This window comes from Triticum aestivum, chromosome 7B (genome assembly GCF_018294505.1).
Source record: "Triticum aestivum cultivar Chinese Spring chromosome 7B, IWGSC CS RefSeq v2.1, whole genome shotgun sequence".
NCBI lineage: Eukaryota > Viridiplantae > Streptophyta > Magnoliopsida > Poales > Poaceae > Triticum > Triticum aestivum.
Window position 1 is genome coordinate 43929823 of NC_057813.1, and position 6407 is coordinate 43936229.

Here is a 6407-nt window from a genome sequence, read left to right on the forward strand (position 1 = left end):
AGCTTCTAGGGTTTAGCCTCTCTGATCTCGTGGTAGATCTACTCTTGTACTACCCATATCATAAATATTAATCAAGCAGGAGTAGGGTTTTACCTCCATCGAGAGGGCCCGAACCTGGGTAAAAACATCGTGTCCCTTGTCTCCTGTTACCATCCGCCTAGACGCACAGTTCGGGACCCCCTACCCGAGATCCGCCGGTTTTGACACCGACAATCACCACGGGAGTCCCGCCGAGGACAGGTGCGACTAACGGGCCTGAGACGGGCGAAACCAGCCTAGGTGGGCGGTCCGGGGAGCGGGGTACCTGGTTCGCCACTCCACCGACCCGCCCACCACGGCAGGTATCGACCTGGTGGGAAGGGGTGCGGTTGCCTCCTCCCGCACACCCCTCCGAAGACGACCGGTCTCGTAGGAGAGAGAAAAGCCACGAAGCTCGCCCTCGGCGCCGCCGAAAATGGCGACGTGGAGCGCCGGGCTACCTTCCCGCCACCTCCCACTGAGTCATCTGCCGCAGCCTCCACCTCCAAAACACGAAGGGGAGATGAGGGAGTGGTGGAGGCCTCCTGTGTTGGGGAACGTAGCATAAATTCAAAATTTTCTACGCATCACCAAGATCAATCTATGGAGATTCTAGCAACAAGAGAGAGGGGAGTGAATCTTCATACCCTTGAAGATCGCGATGCGGAAGTGTTACACGAACGCGGTTGGAGACGTCGTACACTCAGCGATTCAGATCGCGGTCGATTCCGATCTAAGCGCCGAACAACGGCACCTTCGTGTTCAACACACGGACAGCCCGGGGACGTCTCCTCCTTCTTGATCTAGCAAGGGGAGAGGAGAAGTTGAGGGAGAACTCCGGCAGCACGACGGCGTGGTGGCGGAGCTTGTGGTATTCCTGCAGGGCTTCGCCAAGCACTATGGAGGAGGAGGAAGAGTTGGAGGAGGGAGGGGCTGCGCCAGGGAAGGGGTAATGCAGCCCTCCCACCCCCCTCTATTTATAGGGTGAAGAGGAGAGGGGGCTGACCCCTCTAGATCCCATCTAGAGGGGGGGCGGCGGCCAGGAGGGGAGGCTTGCCCCCCAAGCAACATGGAGGCGCCCCCCTCCCCTAGGGTTTCCAACCCTAGGCGCCTTGGGCCCTTGGGGAGGGGCGCACCAGCCCACTAGGGGCTGGTTCCCTCCCATATTCAGCCCATCAAGTCCCCCGGGGGCAGGTGGCCCCACCCGGTGGACCCCCGGACACCTTTCGGTGGTCCCGGTACAATACCGATAACCCCCGTAACCATTCCAGCGACTGAAACTGGACTTCCGATATATAAATCTTCACCTCCAGACCATTCCGGAACTCACGTGATGTCCGGGATCTCATCCAGGACTTCGAACAACCTTCTGTAACCACATACAATTTCCCATAACAACTCTAGCGTCACCGAACCTTAAGTGTGTAGAGCCTACGGGTTCAGGAATCATGTAGACATGACCGAGATAGTTGTCTGGCCAATAACCAACAGCGGGATCTGGATACCCATGTTGACTCCCACATGTGGCAAAATTTCGTGTTTTGACCCTTTTTGCAAAGAAATTCGAGATCTGACCCCTGTTTCAAACTATTTCGGGATCTGACCCTTTTGACTACCGCCAGGAGAGCCGGCGGTAGGTTTGCACGTCCTACCGCCATCAGCAGTGGAGGTAGGCCCTCTAACGGCGACTGACAGCTGTCGGCGTGTACTGACGGGGAAAAGGGCCTACCGCCGTAGACAGTGGCGGTAGGGTTCGGTGGCCTACCGCCAGAGGTGGTGGCTGTAGGTACCGAAGAGGCAATTGATGCTGCGGGCGGGCCCTGCCCCACCCACCAGCCCGTTCTTCCTCCTCCCCTCGACTCGAACAGAGTCGAGCGCTGCCTCTATCCTCCTCCCGATCCCCTCCCTCGATCTTCCTCTTCCCTCCACCATTTTCGCTGATCTTTGGGGCAAATCGAAGATACCGGTAGCTCCTCCATTCCCTCCAATCAGTTTTCGCAATGGTTTTTTATTTTTGAAGCTATTTTTGGCAGTAGGTGCAACCTAGGTTAATTTTTTTAATGATGTTTTAGTTGTTTAGGAGTATATGATTTAGTAGTAGGCCTATGTAAGGATGTGTGGGTGAAACAATTGCAAGATATGTGAGGATATGTTGGTGAATGCATATATGTTGGTCCATTTTGTTTTGTTATGTATATATGAATTTTATAATAGATGTTTCTGTATGTTGAATGCAAGATTGTGAGGATGAAGGCATAACAAAATTCGTAGATGGTTAATGTATTGCAAATTTGTGAAGATGAATGTTTTGCAAAATTGGTAGGTGGTTAATGCATAGTGCGAAAATGTGTGTATTTCTATTTCATATTGTTGCAAATGTTGTGATGGAGAATGCATATTAATTGTATGGTATTTTCAGATTTTGCAGTTTATAATTGAAGATGTATGGTTATAGTTTTTTTTATTCTATGTATAGATATGTATAGACGATGTTGTATAATAAGTGGAAAAATTATATATATGTTAGGATGGCCGAGGACGAGGACAATGGGCGTTTGTATACGGGGCTTGACCTTGCTTTTGACAAGGATCATCGTGCCCGTGCTATCGAGCGTGGAGAGGTAACAATTTTGACAGACAATTGTTTTCGTCATTTTCATGTAATTTTTTTGAATGAAGGAAGCTTCTGACATATTTTCTCAATTGTTACAGAAACTTACTGTCGTGCGCTTTAGGAGCCACACGATGGAAAACCAGATGCAATATGACAGGCGCTACGAGCCATATTTTGAGCGTGCTGGGCTGCTACCGTTTTTTCTTCAGTTCAAGCGTATGTCGCCGTTGATGTGCCATTCAGCTCTCACTGCCCTCGTCGATCGTTGGTGGTTGGAGACACACAGCTTCCATCTCCCTTGTGGCGAGCTGACGGTGACATTGGAGGACTTTGCCATGATCACCAGGCTTCCCATTGACGGCAAGGCTCTCACCGGTCGAGTGGACATCAAGAACTGGCGTGCAAGGGTTACCGCTCTCATCAGTGATTGCTCGGCCTCTCTTAGTGCGCAGGGAAGGACTGATAACAGGACAAACGGCGTCCCATTCCCTTGGCTCCAGCTTCATAGGTCGGGCTGCCATTTAGAAGCCAATGAGGAGACAGTGGAGCAGTATGCTCGAGCGTACGTGTGGCACCTCCTATCATAGGTGGTCTTTGGAGACTGCTCTGGAGATGTTGCTCCTTGGATGTTTATTGACTTCTTGGCTGACTAGGATGAGAAGTACAGTTGGGGGTCTGCTAGGCTCACCTATTTATACCATCAGGTAATAAGTTATGCAAATATCCATTAAGTATGGTAGTATGTTCATGAATTCCTACAAAGAGCACTCCTCCAACTCTTATGTTGTTACATTTAACCAGTTTGATTGTTGGGTTGCAGCTCGACGTCACATGTAGGAAAACCACCTCGAAGCCATGCATGGGTGGATGTATTTGGGGCCTCTCGGTCTGGATGTGGGAGCGTTTGCCGGTTGGGCATCCTGAAAAGCATCCTTCACCGCACGTGTGGGTAGGCCTTAATGAAGAAGATGATGTTTTTTGACTCCCCACCGTGGCATTCTCTTGGGACCGTGTTAGAATTTTTGGAAGCAAGAACAAGTCCTTGTACAAGAATTTCATCAACGAGATGGACAGCCTCACATATCGTCAAGTATACCGATTCAATATTTTCTCTAAGCTTTCATCAAATGCATTGGCCGAACTTATAGCTCTTTCACAGGTTAACTGGAGGCCTTACGAGGCAAATAGGGATTTCTCATTGAACCAGATGTGCACTAGGCACTCCCATCTTTGGCGGATCAGGTTCCCTCTCATATGCATTTATGCTGTCGAGTGGCATCTACCACATCGAGTGGCCACAATTTTGTATGAGGCAACGCACCCCACCGGAGCCAGTAAGCACGAGTGGACTTGAGCTTCACAAGTGAGTTACCTAACTAAGGCTATGTTAACCAACAATACAATGTTTCACATTGTTTCTTATGCTTTGTTGTTGTCATTCTTTGCAGTCGGAACCGAAAGAATAATCAGAATGTGGTTGAGTGGGGACAACACCATGCTAGGTATGTCGAGATGTTGGAGCAGAGGCTTGGTTCTATAGAGACGGATATGACTTTGGCGGACATGAGGAATTACAAAGAAACTCATCTAAAGTGGTATGACAATGGGAGGCAATTTCGGGTGCGTTTGAGGCCAAGGTGGACCGACACAGATCTCGCAGATCATGATGCAAACAATGAATCAGACGGTGAGTATTATGCCATAGTGATAAGTACACAAGGTTCTCACAGAGAGTATGCGCCTTTGACTGATAGAGTGGTAAGTCTTGTTAACCTATTTGGAGAGTGGATTCATATTATCTTGATTGTGCAAACTTTTGAGCTTACGTTGAATTTTCAGACTTTTGAGCTTAATAGAAGTATCATCGAAGGCTCGAATGCACTAATCCATAACCCCGGGACTCCGGAGTCGGATGCTACCTTGAGGGAAACGGTGAAAGTAAGCACTTGATGTCCTTACTCCATTGCATTAAAAATGTTTTACTTCACAAGTCTTTTTACTTCACAAGTCATTACTCTGTTGCACTAAAAATCATTGTCTCTTTGTTGTTGTTGTTGCTGCAGCATTTCATGAAACGTTGCCAGAAGCTAGTCACCATTCTTGGATGCGCAAGCCCGAGTGCCATAGATGTGCAGGCTAGTGGAGCCGCCTCTTCTTATAGCCACGCTGGTGCTAATACCCACGCCGGTGCTTCTTCTAGCCACGCCGGTGTAACACCCCAAAAATTTAACCATGATTTCTTTATTAAAATTTTGCCAGGAGATTTAATTTTCATTTTTCTGGATTTATTTTTGATCTCAGAACCTCTCTTTTCTTCTAAGTTGTGGAGTTTTCACCCCAAGTGAAAACTTTCTAATTATTATTGGACTTGTTTACCCTCTCAAATAAAACAATCCTTTTAGAAGTGGGATTATTTATATAATTATTATTTTTTCCCTGTGCTTTATCTTTCCAAAATGGTTTTCATAAGTTTTAGGGTCCCATTTGCACTGCAACCCTTTTATTAATTCATTTAAAATCCCACCATAATTTGGGGATGACATATGATGTCCCTAAATCACTTTTATGCAAAAATATCCTTTGGTCATTTGGAGATTTTTAGCTTTACCCCTAGATTTCAAATCTGGTCAAATTTCACTTTTGCACTACAACCTATTTATATATTCCTTTAAAACTCCCACCAAAATTTGGGGATGTTAGTAGGAGTATATTATTCGTCTTTGTGCAAAAACCCACCAATGTTCTTTGAAAAAATTGAGCAAAACATCCTCTTTTGCTCTCTCGACCAGGTTGGCTTTTTTCTACAGCAACTCTAATTTTTGTTGCTCTAGTGCCCATGATCTTTCTCCCGCTTATCAACCACCCTGCAAAACCCTTAAGTCCAGGAGAATGGACCTATTGGAGTATTTTTGGTCCATGAGACTATGCCTTTTACTTTCTGTCCAGAAATGGATTTCTCAAAAACTTCCACTAGCAAGTTTCTGTTTTTGCCAAACTAACCTTACCATACTCTTTTTCATCTAAAGAGACTATGATCTGGAGAGTTTGGCCACCCCAAGAAATGCCTAGGTGCCCTTGGCATTTTGACAAACACTTTATGTGCATGGTCAGATTTGACATAGCTTTTAGTTTGCACACTGGACCTGCTTGCTTTGCCTAACCACCATGTCCACTAAACTCCTGTCTACCACTAACCTAGGCCTATTTACTACCAGCAGCATTCGAGCTCTCTAACATGCCCTAGCATTTGGCCGAACACCTCGCGTGTGTGCTCTGGGCGTGCCCAGAGCGCATGTTTTGCATGCGCGCGCGCAACCGAGCCGCCGCGTTCACTCGCCCCGCGCCCCTGGCCGTTGCTCGCCCGCAGATCCACGCAAATTCTCATCAACTCGCCAGAACCATCCAACCCCCCCCCCTGGCGCCCTATAGCGCCGCTTTCAGGTCGGCCGTGGAAGCGAGCGGGCGGCTGCAGCAGTCTCTGCCATGGACGGCGCCGCCCGAGCTACCCCAGCGCGCCAGCTCGCCCGTGGAGCAGCTCAAGCTCATCTGCTCAACCTGCCAGACCCCGCCAACCATCGCCACGTGCCCCCTGGCTACAGAACGGCGGTTCACCGTTCTTATCCACGGCCGCCGTTGGAACCAACTCCGGCCGCCTATATAAGGGGCCCCGAGTTCGTCCAGTCCCTCAGGCGACCTGAAGCCACCCCACCTAGCACTCCCATAGCAGGCAATCGACCAGGGAAGGTCTTCTTCCTCGACTCCAGCAAGTCCAGCC